The sequence below is a fragment of the Phocoena sinus genome, chromosome X (genome assembly GCF_008692025.1).
Source record: "Phocoena sinus isolate mPhoSin1 chromosome X, mPhoSin1.pri, whole genome shotgun sequence".
NCBI lineage: Eukaryota > Metazoa > Chordata > Mammalia > Artiodactyla > Phocoenidae > Phocoena > Phocoena sinus.
The window spans coordinates 112,037,094-112,054,147 of NC_045784.1; the positions used below are offsets into that span (position 1 = coordinate 112,037,094).

General features: G+C 39.4%; 1 pseudogene; it reads left to right on the forward strand.

Annotated features, from left to right (window-relative positions):
• The first annotated feature begins 594 nt into the window (after nucleotides 1-594).
• LOC116747191 overlaps nucleotides 595-17,054 on the forward strand; it is a 36,138-nt pseudogene continuing 19,678 nt past the window's right edge.

Genomic DNA, 17,054 nt, shown 5'->3' on the forward strand with positions numbered 1-17,054 from the left:
CTAGTAGAAAAAATAAGTGAATTTATAAAGTTTACCAACTACAGGGTCAATATACAAAAATCAATTTCATTTCTATGAGATGTTAATTCTCCCCACACTCCTCTATATGTTCCACACAATCTAGTCAAAATCCCAAAAGGAGTTTTTGTAGAAGTTGACAATTTTTTCTAATATATATATCAAAAACGAAGAATCTAGAATAGCCAAACAATTTTGAAAAAGAAAACAAAGTTGGGTGACTCACACTACCTGATTTTAGGACTTACTCTAGAGCTAAGTACTGCTTTAAGCATGAGCAAATAGAACAACAGATTAAAATACGGAGTACAGAACTGGAGCCTCACCTACAAGAGCTATTGAATTTTGACAAAGATTACAAGGTAATTTGGTGGTAAAAAGATAGTCTTTCCAAGAAATGGTGGAGGAACAATTGGAAATTGCAGTGGGTTGATTAGTATCTCTCTCCCACAAAAAAATTATCTTCACTCAGAACCTCAGAATGTGATGTTATTTGGAGAAAGTTTCTTTGCAGATGTAATTAGTTAAGGATCTCAGGATGATGCCATACTGGATTTAGAATGGGCCCTAAATCCAATGACTGATGTTCTTACAAGAACAGGAGAGAACAAGAGACATAGAGAAGAAGGCCATGTGAAGATGGAGGCAGAGTTTGCAGTTATGCTATCACAAGCCAAGGATGGCCTGGAGCCACCAAAAGCTGGAAGAGGTACGGAAGGACTCTTCCCTAGACACCTGTTGACACCTTGATTCTGGATTTCTGGCTTCTGGAAATGTGAAACAACAAATTTTATTATTTTAAGCCACCCAGATAGTGGTAATTTGTTATGACAGTCCTAGAAAACTAATACAGATGCCATATGGGGGAAAAGTGAACCTCTACTCTTACCTCACACCATACTAAAAAATTAATTGAAGACAGATCATAGACCAAAGTAAATGTTAAAACTGTAAAGCTTCTAGAAGAAAATATAGAGTATCTCTATGACATTGGCAGTGGTAAAGATTTCCTGGACAGATCACAAAAAGCACTAATCATTTATAAATGGATACATTGAACTTCATCAAAATTTAAAACTTCTTCAAAAATACCATTAAGGAAGGGAAAAGGCAAACCACTGACTGTGAGAAAATACAATGTTCACATTTGACAAAATACTACATTTGAGATATATAAGAAAGTCCTAAAAATCAATAAAAGACAACTCAATAAAGATAAGCAAAGGACTTGAGCACATACTTCACAAAGAAAGATTCTAAATCACCAATAGTCATATGAAATGTACTCAGCATTATTTGTCACTAGTGAAGTGTAAATTGAAACCACAATAGGAGGGTGATGTTAGGGTGAAAAGTGTATGGGGACTCTCTGTACTATCATTATAATTTTTCTAAATATAAAGTTATTTCAAAATACTTGAGATGAGATACTACCACATACCAATGAGATACTACCCAATGAGATACTACCACATACCACCAGATGGTTAAAATTAACAATACCAACACCACCAATATTGGCAAGGATATGAAGCAACTGGAACTCATATATTGCTGGTGGCCATGTAAAATTTTATAAACAATTTCAAGAAACATCTGAAAACTTCTTTAAAATTAAACCTATATCTACTCTGACACAGCCATTAGACTCCTAGGTATTTACCCAGGAGAAGTGAAAACAAATGTCGACAAAATGACTTGTACATGAATGTTTATAGCAGCATTATTCAGTATAGCTCCAAATCAGAAACAACTCAAATTCTATCAATAGGGGAATAGATAAAACAATTGTGATGTATTCATACAATGGTCTATTCCTCAATAGTAAGAAATCAAAAAAAAAGAAATCATAAGCAATTAATACATGAAACAACATGGATAAATCTCAAAAACATTACATTAAGTAAAAGAAGCTACATACAAAAATGTGCATTCTATATGCTTCCATGCATATGACATTCAAGAACTGGCAAAACTAATCTGGGGGAATATAAAACAAAATAGTGGCTGCCAGTGGCAGTAGTGATTGACTGGAAGGGAACACAAAAGAAGTTTGGGGGGTGGTAGAAATATTCTATATCTTTACTGAGGTTATGGTTACACAGGTATATACATTTTTCATAATTCCTCAGTTTTACATTTAGTGTATCTCACTATATGTAAATCTCACTTCAATTTTAAAGAAAGAAAAAGAAAAAGTCTCAGAGAGGCTAATGGATTGCCTAAAGTTTTATTTCAAGTTTATGCAGGTGTCTTCAGACCTAGATCTCACTGTCTCAGCAAACACCTTTATAGTAGGCAACTGATATTCCAACAACAAAAATGAGCAATTCCATACTCTTAGCACTTCAAGTCCAGTCCCAGGTGTATGAGAAGCTAACCCACTGTCTTCCAGCCTCCCTTTTCCTCCCTTCAGGTGCAGGTCTCAGATGTGTCTCCAACTCTAAAAAGAATGGGAGTTCTTCATAGAATACTTCAACTTTGCTTTCCAACTTGTCCAAGCCATATCCCCCAAAGCAAGAATTATAAATGCATTTCAACCACCTCATCGGGTTTATTATGTTTTTTGGAAAAGCCAAATATGGAGCTGTCAACCTTTTGCTAGAGAAGTGAAACAGTAAGATAGGCACAAGATATTATACCCCACTGCTTATCCTGTCTTGTGGTACCATAACTAAAGGCTATTTTTCTACCTGTTTGCTTTAATGACCTAGGATTTTAGTGTCCCGATTGCTACTGTCTAAGCATACCCTGATATAGCTATAGTCCCAGAAGTTGAAGGGGTATTAAGGGACTACCGTTGCAGCCCTTCATAAATACGTCTAATCTTAGGATATGCCAACTCAACAGAATAATTGATGGTATACCCTCAGAATGACCTAATACTTCATAAAGTACTTGCATACACATTTACCACTTCAGCTACATCCTCTCATCTTGCGAACTTGATGAAGAGATCTGCTTCTCGATAATAGTAGCTACCATTTACTGAACACTTTAATCAGGCACTGCTGTGTATTGTTATATTTTATCCCCAAAACAACCCTATTAGATAAGTATTACTATATTCATATTTATTTTTCAGATGAAGAAACTGAGATGCAGAGAAGTCACACAATTAGTAGGTGGCAGATCTGGAAATTCAACTCAGGTTTGCCTGACAACAGAGCTCTCACTCAAATACTATGCCATGCTGCTTTCTTGCTAAACATTTATCAGGCCCATAGCCTGGGTTTGCTCACAAAGGGAGTTTGAGACATGAAAGCAACATCTGATATTTTATAGTAAATTCACCCCTGTATGATGGAAGGAGAAAAGAGGGTATGTGATCACACTCAGAAAATTGTTTCAAGAAATGAAAAGGGGGAGGGATTACTAGGAGAATCAAGTTATCAAAATATTTTCCTGGATAGTCTCTGTAATCATTGCAGAGCAGGTAAGGGAAATAATAAGTCATTGCCCAGGGACCCTGCCCCTTGAGTATCCAAAAGAGAAAAGCTTCTTGGAAATTGAATTTATAGCCATTAAATGTTTTCATTGCAATGCAATGCTTTCTTATTCAAGACATTAATGGCAGTTGGAAATACCTGGGGACCTCAAGGTAAATTGTTCAGCCTTGATAGGAATCTGGCATGACTTGCAAAGTGTTACAGAAGGCAGGTCCAGAATATGAGACTTGATCTCTTCTTAGATACCACAATGGGGTGTCTCTGGGTCCAGTCCTTAAAAGCTTCTACCTCACACAGGCAGTGGAGCCATCATTTTTTCAGAATAAGAAAATAATTTCTTTCAGTTCATGCCACAAGTATGAAGAAGAGTTTTTCAAGTTTCCCTGAATAGTTTTCCATATTTCTTGCAACAATAGAAGACTATTCAAATTAACCTCATCCATTCAGGTATTTAACATCAATAATATTCACATTCAGAGATAAAAGGAGCTTTTATATCTCGAGAGCTTCTTATTAACTGTTCTTATCTGGTCAAATTTCACTAGGCAGACCACAGGAAGTTGTAGATCCTAGCGCTTCCCGGATATTGGACTTTCTCCTACATCTCTGCCTGGGAAGTGCCAGCTGAGTTATTGCTGTCGGAGAATTATGCAGTGTGTCTGGGCTTTGAGGTTATCTGATCAGCACAGGCAATGTTTATTTTCCCCTCGGCCAAAGAATTATAAACTCAGAGTCTCAGGCCTGGAATAACTTAAAAAGCCATTTTGTCCAACTTCTAGTCAATGCCTACATCACCTGAGCATCATATTCAGGCCCCTGTAATATTAACAGAATAGAAATAAATTTATCGAGTACTTACTGTATACCAAGGATAATGTTTTATCAACCATCTCATTTAATATCCATAACATCACTCTAGAGTAGAAATTATTTTATAAATGACAAAACTAAAACTCAGAGAAGTTAGATGGTTTGGCCAAGGTCACATGAAGTAGCAAGGGCAAGATTCAAACCCATGTCTGTCTGCAGAGCCCACACCCTTAAACACCACATTGTCCCTCATAACTCAATTATCTAGGATAACTCCAACTTCTAATACTCCATCATGATATTCCTGGAAGTTGCCTAGTAATTGTCAGAACATCCATATCAGTTTCAGATTCAGAAAATTCAGTTACCATTCCTCTATCGTCTCATTTTTCCTCTTCTCCCAACAAAAACAACTCTACTTTGATTTTTAATATTAGTCCCTTTTCATGGTGAGAAAAAAAATTGGCTAGCAGAAAAATGAAGCTGGTCATCAAATCATGAAATTCCAAGACAAAATAAAAGCCTCTATTGAAGATGATACAGGAAATTTGGAACCAAATATAAATCTGTCAAGTGAACTCAAGATCCCCTGGTCAAAATACATCTCTCAGTTGTTCACTGGGTTCTATAATAGAGTGGCAAGACTTGTTTGTCTGACTTGTTTAAAGTTATTTGTATTCAGAGATCCTCTCCTCTTCTACCTGCTAGGTGGTGACCACTTCCAGAGCAGGGACCATGTCTTACACTTATCTCTGTTTCTTTTAAAGAATCTACATATTTATCTTTCCAACATTTATTGAGCACCCTTTTTGTCCTTGACACTGTACTAAGCACTGGATACACTTTAAAAGACATACTCTCTCTCTCAGTCTCGTGAGGAAACCAAACTCTGAACAAACAGCTGCAGTTTAATACACAGAGTGCTCTAATAGAAGTATATGCAGAGTCCTACAAGAACACAACAGGGCTTCCCTGATGGTGCAGTGGTTGAGACTCCGCCTGCCAATGCAGGGGACACGGGTTCGTGCCCAGGTCTGGGAGGATCCCACATGCCGCGGAGCGGCTCGACCCGTGAGCCATGGCCGCTGAGCCTGCGCGTCCGGAGCCTGTGCTTCGCAACGGGAGAGGCCACAACAGTGAGAGGCCCGCGTTCCGAAAAAAAAAGAACACAACAGGTAGCACAGAATGTACATTACAGATGCTCAAAATTCATTTGTTAAATTTAAGTTACTTAAATAGAAGAATTTAGCTCAGTAGAGAGGAACCATGAGGTGGATCAAGGCCAAAAAAAGTGTCTATAACCAATGGTTTCTCAGTATACACTCCTCCTTGCCTCCCACTTACTTCCCCGAATTAAGCACACAGAGGCTAAGGATATTAAAATGTAAGAACAAATTCTCTGTCCTTAGTGTTTTACCACCAATATTTCACTCTGCAAATGTAATCTTAAAGGAGAGTATCCTAGTATCACATGGCCCAGAAATAAGTTATGAGTGGGTTGGAACTGATGGTAGTGGCAGAAGTGATGTAACCCAAACTTTCTTGTGTTAGTACTGGTTAAAGCTTTAGGGTTAGAGAGGGTGGGGTGAAGGATGCTTACCATGGGTGGATTAATAGCAACAAGCCAAAAGTGATATGGAGGTAAGAGCCTCTGGAAATTGGGAATAGACAGTTGTATAATGTTGGCTGGTAGAGAACAGTAAGTAATTGATGTTTCCAGAAGAGGTAAACAGTAAATAGGACTAGGTAATCTTACTGAAGTAATGAAAACCAATTACTAAACTAGATTATAGATTATTTGGGGATGGTTAGTAGGAAAAATGTTTGGGTGGCATACCAGTAGGAAAGGAACGGATCTGCTATCACCTCAGGAAGAAAGAGCTCGAAGTGTATGAGATTTTCCTATCTCCCCTTTCTTCCTCCCTCTTCCTCCCTCTGTACCCCCTCTGTGCTCACATTTCTTTCTTTCCTTGCTCTCATCTTTCTTTTTGCTCCCTAATTTCTGTCAAACGAGTATTTATTGACCCCTATTGTGGACAAAGCATTATACCAGGTAAGAAAATAAATGATACATGGTTTCTACCCTCAGAAAGCTTACAACGTAGAGAGGGAGATAAACATGTACTATATATACTCAGTTAGCTACAATTTATTGAAAAGAGTGATATGTACTATAACAGAGGAAGAAAAAACCAAAAATACTGTGAGAGAACACTAGAGTAAAATATTAATTCTGAATTGGGAGAAAGGATTCTTGGAAGAGATTGATCAATAAATGTCTAGAATTTTAATGGAGAGAATAGGATGGTTAGCCATTCTGGTCAGAGCTGCGTGACCAAAGTCATAGAAAGTGGCACGTCTGGGGAATGGTGAGTATGGAAAATCTATGGAGGCCAACTCATCCTAGTTTGCCTGGATTCCCCAGGTTTGGGCACTTGAAGTCCTCCATTCCAGGAACCCTCTTAGTCCTGGGCAGAGAGTTTTGGTGTAGGACATTGAGTACATACATCATAGGGAGCAAATAAACAAAGGGAAAACCAAGGATCAGTGAACATAACTGACAGAAAGTTAGGCTGAGGACAAATAATGAAGGATAATGAAAGGTACTGAGTGTCAGACTAAGAAGTTATGACTTGATTTCATAGGCAGTGGAGAATGAAACAAGCGTTTTGGATAAGGGAGTGATATAATCAAAATATAAGATTACTCTGGCAAAAATGTCCAGGACAGATGAAAAGGATAAAAATCTATTTTGGAACCTATTGACAGAGTCCATGCAAAAGGTACAGAAAAGACTTTGACAAGGGAATCTCTATCAGGGATGGAGCAGAAAAGCCACATTAAAGACAGTGCAGTTTGGTGATACGTTAGTGGCTGATATGGGAAACTTAAGGAAAGAGGGATGATGACTAAGTTTCTCAACCTGCTTTATTGGGAAAATTCAGATGCCATTAGTACAAGTAGGGAAGAAACAATGACAGTTTTAAATAGGATGGTGACAAGTACATTTTAATTTTTTAAATTTTACTTTCCAATAGTCTGGGGCATCAGAAGCCAAATGGACATGTGACTCTTGGGCTAAAAACAAAGCTATCTGGCCTCTAGCTATAAGTTTTTGGAGTCATGAGTACCAAGAGTTAGATGAAGTCATAAAACTAGACATGACTATCCATGGACAGAATAAAGTTACAGAAATTAGGAAGGAATATATGGTAGTCATTAGAGTCTTTCACAAGGAATCCAGTTCTTATTTCCTTCCAGATACATGACATCATTGCCATATGATTGTTTAGCCAACTAAACATGAGTAAAAGTGACTTCCAGGCAGAAGGTTAAAGAGGCAATGCACAATTCAATATGCCTCTTTTTTCCTGCCTCAGCAATCATTCAAGCATACATAAAGAAGACTCCTCAGTAAGTCTGGGCCCCTGGGTGACTTCAATGAGCAGAGACCCACCACAGATGAAAAAGTAGCGTGAGCAAGAAGTAAACTTTCATTGTTTCAAGCCACTCAAAATCTGAGGGCTGTTTGTTGTTATAGAGCAAGCTAGCTTACCTCGAATGTTACAGAAACTTTAGAAATACATACATTTAGAAGTTAGAAAGAAGAAGAAGCTAACATGGTAAAAGGATAATCAGAGAGGTGAGAGGTGAATTGAGAGAAATGGATCTTAGAAGACAAAGGAAGAAAAAATGTCAAGAGGTGGGAATGGTAAGAAGTGTTAGATGAAATTAAAGACAGAGAAAGAACACTGGATTTGGTCCTTAGTAGTCCATTGGGTCACTTTCTAGTAGGTACAGTTGTGTGATGGAAATCGAAGCTCTGAGTTGACTTACTAATCTTGTATAGCTGGAACTTCGTACCCTTTGACTAATACCTCCTCATTTCTCCTTCCCTGCCCCCATCCCTGGCAACCACCATTCTGCTCTCTGCTTCAATGAGTTTGACTATTTTAGATTCCTCATATAAGCAGTATCACCTAGTATTCGTCTTCCTAGTCTGGCTTATTTCGCTTAGCATAATGCCCTCCAAGTTCATCCATGCTGTCGCAAGTGGCAGGATTTCCTTCTTTATCAAGGCTGAATAATATTCCATCATGTGTACATATGACATTTTTTTTATCCATTTATCCACCAGTGGACATTTAGGTTCCTTTCATGTTTTGACTATTGTGAATAATGATGCAATGAAAATGGGAGTGCAGCTATCTCTTCAAGATACCGATTTAAATTCCTTTGGATATATACCCAGAACTGAGATTGCTGGATCATCATTCCTAGAGATCTACTGTACAGCATAGAACCTATAGTGTATTTTATACTTAAAACTGTACTGAGAGGGTAGAACTTGTGTTCTTATCACAAATACTAACTGATAATAATAATAATAAAGAGGGAAGGAAAAAACTCTTGGAGGTGACAGATATATTTACGGCTTAGATTGTGGTGATGGCTTCACAGGTATATACTTATTCCAAACTCATCAAGTTGTATATATTAAATATGTACAGTTTTTTGTATAGCGATTATACCTCAATAAAGTCTTTTAAAAATAAAAGCAGCATTAACAGGAAGGGTGGAAATGGAGCTAAGTAATAAAGATAACCCTAGTTAGAAGCTTGGTGAGGAGAGGAAGTTACTTAACCAGTGCCCTGCAGCCCTTTGAGGGCATGGTTCTTTCTCTCTCTTCCCGTCTCTCTTTGCTTACTCTCTTCCTCCATATTCCCCTAGTTTAACTCCCTGGATCTGTCCCTCTCCTAGATCTGTCTCTTCTCTTTGCTGCCTTCTCTATGCCCTTGTTTCTTTCTTCCATTTCTTCTCTCTCATAATTATGGCATTATAGATTCTCACAGTTGTATAGACTTGGCCTAGTTCAGGCTATGGTCTAATATGGGAGATCCCCCTACTGTACTGATAACCAGGCTGAAATTGAGTGTTGCCTCAGTGAGGGAGTGAGCTCACTAATTCATGAAACTGCTTATTCCATCATATTAGATAACTCTAGTTATCTAGACCAGGGGTCCCCAACCCCCAGGCCATGAATTGTACTGGTCTGTGGCCTGTTATGAACCAGGCTGCACAGCAGGAGGTGAGCGGTGGGTGAGCAAGCGAAGCTTCATCTGTATTTACAGCCACTCCTCATCACTCTCATTAGCACCTGAACTCCACCTCTTGTCAGATCAGCGGCGGCATTAGATTCTCATAGGAGCGCGAACCCTACTGTGAACTTCACATGCGAGGGATCTAGGTTGCTCGCTCCTTATGAGAATCTAATGCCTGATGATCTGACATGGAGCTGAGGCGGTGATGCTAGCGCTGGGGAGCAGCTGCAAATACAGATTATCATTAGCAGAGAGGTCTGACTGCACAGGGGCCATAATAAATCAATTGCTTGCAGACTCATATCAAAACCCTATCAGTGAGTGGCAAGTGACAATTAAGCTGCATCCGGTGGCAGGCTTTATAGTGGCAAGTGAGTTGATGTACTTCAATTGTACAGCTGCATCTGGTGGCAGGCTTTAAGTTAGAATCTGACACTTATTTCAGTCCACGTGGTGGCCCACCCATTATTTGATTTACCACTTCCGTCCTCACCTCTTTCCCACACTGTGCACTTGTTACAGTTTTGCTAAGCCCACAAGCTAACCCTCGCCAAAATGAATAAAAAGCAAACGTCGCTGGAGAGCTTCTTTGAAAAGAGAATGATGAGACAATGATGAGACAGCGGAAGACTCTAAGACTGCCAACAAAAAGAAAGCTGCATTGAAAAGAAAATACCAAGAGTCCTACTTAAATCATGGGTTCATTGCAACAGGTGATTCACATTCTCCAAGCCCACCTTGTACAATATGCAGTGATTGGCTATCCAACGAAGCCATGAAACGTTCAAAACTGCTTCACCACATGGAGACCAAGCACCCTGCATTAAAAGACAAGCCTCTGGAGTTTTTCAAAAGAAAAAACATGAACACAAAGAACAGAAGAATTATTGAAGGCCACCACTTTATCAAATGTGTCTGCACTGAGAGCACCATTCTTAGTGGCTAACCGCATTGCTAAAGCTAAAAAGCCCTTTACTATTGGTGAAGAGTTGATCCTGCCTGCTGCTAAGGACATTTGTCGTGAACTTTTAGGAGAGGATGCAGTTCAAAAGGTGGCATGTGTTTCTCTTTTGGCTAGCACTATAACTAGACAAATTGATGAAATAGCAGAGGATATTGAGGCACGCTTGTTAGAGAAGATTAATGAGTCACTGTGGTATGCAATCCAGGTTGACAAGCCTACTGATGTTGACAACAAGGCAACAATGCTTGTTTTTGTGTGATATATTTTTCAGGAGGATGTGCATGAGGATATGTTATGTGCACTTTTGTTGCCAACCAACACCACAGCTACAGAACTATTCAAGTCTTTGAATAATTACATGTCAAGAAAACTGAATTAGTCATTTCTGTCGGTATATGCACGGACAGAATGGCTGCCATGACTGGACAGCTTTCTGGTTTCACTACTCAGGTCAAAGAGGTCGCTTCTGAATGTGGGTCTATGCACTGTGTCATCCAGAGAAAAATGCTGGCTACCTGAAAAATGTCAGCTGAACTTAACAGCATTTTGCAGGATGTGATTAAAATTATCAACCACATTAAAGTACATGCCCTTAACTCATGTCTGTTTGTGCAGCTCTGTGAGGAGATGGACGCAGAGCACACACGTCATCTCTTATTCGCAGAAGTAAGATGGCTTTCTAAAGGTAGATGACTGGCCAGAGTTTTTGAGTTACAAGAGCCACTGCACAGATTTCTTTTAGAAAAAGTCACCACTGGCAGCACATTTCAGTGACACAGAATGGGTCGCAAAACTTGCTTACTTGTGTGACATATTCAACCTGCTCAATGAACTCAATCTGTCACTTCAGGGAAGAACTACAACTGTGCTCAAGTCTGCAGATAAAGTGGCTGCATTCAAAGCCAAACTGGAATTATGGGGGCGATGAATATGAACATTGGGATTTTTGACATGTTTCAAACATTAGCAGAGATTTTGGAAGAGACTGTGCCAGGGCCTTCTTTCTCCCAGCTGGTGCACGATCACCTATCTCAGCTTTCAGGAGTTTTTGAGCATTACTTTACAACCACAAAAGACCCCCGAACTGGGAAGGAACGGATCCGTGGCCCATTTGTGAATAAGCCAGGTGAATCGACTTTGTCGGTGCTAGAAGAGGATCAACTGCTTGATATCACAAATGACTGCGGCCTTAAAAGTATGTTTGCGACAACTTCAAATCTCCATACGTTCTGGATTAAAGTCAAGGCGGAATATCCTGAGATTGCCACGAAAGCACTGAGAAGCCTGCTTCCATTTCCAGCATCCTGTCTTTGTGAAGCAGGGTTTTCTGCAGTGACAGCAACCAAAACGAGATCACGGAGAAGACTGGACATAAGCAACACACTTCGGGTGTCACTGTCTCCCATCACCCCCCGATGGGACCATCTAGTTGCAGGAAAACAAGCTCAGGGCTTCCACTGATTCTGCATTATGGTGAGTTGTATAATTATTTCATTATATATTACAATATAGTAATAATAGAAATAAAGGGCACAATAAATGTAACGCACTTGAATCATCTCGAAACCATCCCCCACCCACCAGTCCGTGGAAAAATTGCCTTCCACGAAACCGGTCCCTGGTGCCAAAACGGTTGGGGATCGCTGATGTAGACAGAAAATCTGTCCTCCTACTCAGCTGAAATCTGCCTCTCTTTTAACTGTCTTCCAGTTCTAGTTCTACCCTCTTATACCACAACAAAATTATTCTCTTCTATACCTCATTCTTGATATTGATCTTCTCTCTTCTCTCTGCCTTCTTTTCTCCATTCCTTATTTTCATCTCTCACTTCCTATCTCTCAGTCTTTACCCTGAACTACAAACTTAACATTAGTTTTATGTTTAATATCCTTAGTTTCATCAAGTTATTGAATAAATTGGCCTTACTTTTAATAATATACATAAATGTAAATATAGATATCAGTATTTAGGAGAGTTAGAAAACCACATTTCTAGCTATGCAAACAACTTAGATTATTGTGTATTTTAAATTACGTTTTTTACTACAAATAGAACTACCATATGACCCAGCAATCCCACTACTGGGCATATACCCTGAGAAAACCATAATTCAAAAAGAGTCATGTACCAAAATGTTCATTGCAGCTCTGTTTACAATAGCCAGGAGATGGAAGAAACCTAAGTGTCCATCATCGGATGAATGGATAAAGAAGATGTGGCACATATATACAATGGAATATTACTCGACCATAAAAAGAAACGAAATTGAGTTATTTGTAGTGAGGTGGATGGACCTAGAGTCTGTCACACAGGGTGAAGTGAGTCAGAAAGAGAAAGACAAATACCATATGCTAACACATATATATGGAATCTAAGAAAAAAAATGTCATGAAGAACTTAGGGGTAAGATGGGAATAAAGACACAGACCTGGGCTTCCCTGGTGGCGCAGTGGTTGGGGGTCCACCTGCCGATGCGGGGGACGCGGGTTCGTGCCCCGGTCCGGGGGGATCCCACGTGCCGCGGAGCGGCTGGGCCCGTGGGCCATGGCCGCTGGGCCTGTGTGTCCGGAGCCTGTGCTCCGCAACGGGAGAGGCCGCAGTGGTGGGAGGCCCGCGTGCCACAAAAAAAAAAAAAAAAAAAAAAAAGACACAGACCTACTAGAGAATGGACTTGAGGATATGGGGAGGGGGAAGGGTAAGCTGGGACAAAGTGAGAGAGTGGCATGGACATATATACACTACCAAACGTAAAATAGATAGCTAGTGGGAAGCAGCCGCATAGCACAGGGAGATCAGCTCCGTGCTTTGTGATTGCCTGGAGGGGTGGGATAGGGAGGGTGGGAGGGAGGGAGACGCAAGAGGGAAGAGATATGGGAACATATGTATATGTATAACTGATTCACTTTGTTATAAAGCAGAAACTAACACACCATTGTAAAGCAATTATACTCCAATAAAGATGTTAAAAAATAAATTACGTTTTTTGTGCATCAAGTGTTATATAAAAGAGGATTAAGCTTCCTCTTTTAAAAAAAAATAGGTGTTTTTATGAAAACACTAATCTGAGAAGATACATGCACCCCAGTGTTCATACCAGCATTATTTACAGTATCCAAGACTGTAAATAATGGAAGCAACTTAAGTGTACATCAACAGATGAATAGATAAAGACGTGGTATATACACACAATGGAATATTAATCATCCAACAAAAAGAATGAAATTCTGCAAGGTGCAACAACTTGGATGGACCTAGAGGATATTAGGCTTAGTGAAATAAGTCAGACAGAGAAGGACAAATACTCTATGTTATCACTGATATGTGGAATCTAAAAAATAAAATGAATGTATATAACAAAAGAGAAGCAGACTCACAGATATAGAGAACAAACTGGTGGTTACCAGTGGAGAGAGGGAAGGAGAGAGGAGCAAGATAATGGTACGGGATTAAGAGATACAAACTACTGTGTATAAAATAGATAAGCAAGAAGGATATGTTGTACAGCACAGGGAAATATAACCATTGTTTTCTAGTAACTTTAAATGGAGTATAAGCTATAAAAATATTGAATCACTATGTTGTATACCTGCAACTAATATAATATTGTAAATCAACTATATTTCAATAAATAAATAAATTTTAAAATAAGTGTATTTAAGTTCACAAAGAAAAAGTTAGACTGAATATTTTAAAATCATCTTCTTTTCTTCACAAACAAAACCACTAAAATTTTTGAAGTTACTTTTTACTTATGTATGGCCCCTGACTGATATGTGGGAGTTGAGTCAGTTATCCTCAGTAGGAAAAAGCTTCCTATACCTAAGGTGTTTATAAATGCAACTACTGAATTCCTAGGCTCCCTTACACCTTGAAAAGAGACAAGAAGGTTGGATAAGGGGATATCTTGGTTGTATTCCTTCTTCCAGAAACAATAATCACTTATGTTTTCATACATTTATAATTTTCACAGCATTCCCCAATGCATTATCTAGTTGGGACTTAATATTTCTGTGACATAGGAAAGGCATATATTTTTCCTCATTCTATAGGTAATGAAACTGCAGCTCAGTTGGGTCACACAGCAAGTAAATAGTCAAATCAAAACTAAAATGCCCTTACTTCAGTACTCTTTCCTATGATTTACTCTGGTTCTTTCAGTTATAACTCAGCTACAGGAGAATACAATTATCCTGGGTAAGAGTTGCATGCAATTTCGCAAAAAGCAAACCCAAAATTGGCACAGAGCTGCCCTTGGCACATTCGCGACTTCTCTTCATGATCAAGTCCTAGATCTTTAATTTCTACTGTATCTTTTTTACCCTCTTGTACCTAAGAAATTTTTCTCTAAAGACAAGAGATGCAGCAATAAAAAGAAACGAAACTGAGTTATTTGTAGTGAGGTGGATGGACCTAGAGTCTGTCATACAGAGCGAAGTAAGTCAGAAAGAAAAAGACAAACACCATATGCTAACACATGTATATGGAATCTAAAAATTAAAAAATGGTTCTGATGAACCTAGGGGTAGGACAGGAATAAAGACGCAGACGTAGAGAATGGACTTGAGGACTTGGGGAGGGGGAAGGGTGAGATGGGATGAAGTGAGAGAGTGGCATGGACATATATACACTACCAAATGTAAAATAGATAGCTAGTGGGAAGCAGCTGCATAGCACAGGGAGATCAGCTCGGTACTTTGTGACCACCTAGAGGGATGGGATAGGGAGGGTGGGAGGGAGGGAGACGCAAGAGAGAGGAGATATAGCGATATAGGTATACGTATAGCTGATTCACTTTGTTATACAGCAGAAACCAACACACCATTGTAAAGCAATTATACTCCAACAAAAATGTTTTAAAAAAAAAGACAAGAGATGTTCAAGACCTGAAATCTGACTGTAAGCAAAATAATTTTGATTTTGTTACCTAGGCAAAGACAAGGGAAATGTTCTGTTTAGGGTTTGAGATGCCTGCCCTTGTGTCTGATGGCTTCTATCATCATTCTGGGCCAAGTAAACGCCTTAGTAAGTATAGAAGTTCCTTTGAAGAGCTGCACTTCACCATGAAAACACTCATTACAGACATGAAATCAAGGATAGCCACCCCAAACAAATCTCTATACAAAATACCCCCTTGTAATACAAATTATAAGGAGGGTGTGGTTCTGCGTCTTCAGGTTTGAATGCTGAGTGAGACGATGAGGAGCTAAAAACAAGGCCTCATTGACCTAACCACAGCTATGAGAAGATCCAAAGGATTATAGAGTGGCATAAACTGTATTTTTTTTCTCCCTCTGGTGAAGTGAAGTTCTTCCTCATCATTCAGCCTTGCCCTTTTTCCAGTGCCTTCTTAGGATTACATCATGTTTGTCATACTTTCCTCCTTTTTCTCTTCATGGAAAGGATGATGATTTACCCAACTGAAGAAAATAATCCAAATGTGATGGAATTCATTCTGATGGGGCTCTCCAGACAGCCTGCATCTCAGCTCCTTCTTCTGGGCGATGTTGTTCATCTAATCTGTCACCTTGGTGGGTATATTCTCATCACTGTCATTATCCGGATTGATTCCCATCTTCACAACCCCCATGTACTTCTTTCTCAGCCAATTATCCTTCTTAGATATCTGCTAGTCTACAAGCTCCACACCCATGGTTTTGGTGAACTGCTGGAAGGACTTTCCCACTATATCCTATAGTGACTACTTTTTCCAAATGACGATCTCTCTTTACTTGGGAGTGATGGAGTGTTTCCTTCTTACTGTTATGGCCATGACAGGATTATTGCCATCTCAGAATGCCTGCACAACAATGTTTGTATCTGGATGGTGGCAGGAGATTGGGCCAGTGCTTTCCTAATGGCTGTGATTCCTGTCCTAGTCACACCAATCCAATTTCGTGGCCACAATGTAGTTAACCATTTTACATGTGAGCTCCAAGTAATCTTCAAACCCACTTGCTCTCATATACTAGTAAAGGAGATCCTAATGTTTGCTAGTGGTGTAGTAGTACTGTTCCTGCCTTTTGGGCTCATTGTGCTCTCTTATTTCCGTATTGCTGTGGCTGTCCTGAAGATCCACTCTGTAGAGGCCAGACACAAGGCCTTTTCTACCTGTGGCTCCCACTTGACTGTGGTCATAATTTACTACGGGAGAGCAATCAGTGTATATGTGCCCACACTCTCAATCTTCCCAGGATGAGGATAATATTGTTACATTGTTGTACGGGGCAGTAAAACCCATGCAGAACCCACTCATTTACATTCTGAGGAATAAGGATGTGAAAGATGCCCTAATGAAGGTGGTCAAAGGAAGGATAATGGTCTGATGGCCTTAGATATCTTGTCCTGCATCTCTGTCAATGAGTCACCAGTCTTTTGCTCTTTCACAATTGTCCACAAAGAAGAATTGAATAAAAGATGAACCTATCTCAGACCCAATCAAATGGGAGTCAGTTGTTTTTAAAGGACTCTTTTCCATGACAGTTTCATCTTTAAGAAAATGGATCTTGATAGTTCTCCAGTTTATGAATTTATTTCTCACTGATTATAATCGTTAGAAAAAGCAGGTGCTAGATCCTGGGGTAGAGTGGACAGTCCAGTCTCTGTGGTACCACATATGGAAGAGAACTGGTCTCATATACAAACTACACAGTATACTCTTGCTTATAAACTGTCCCTTCCCAAAGAAGAGATTGCCACAAACAATTGTGTTGC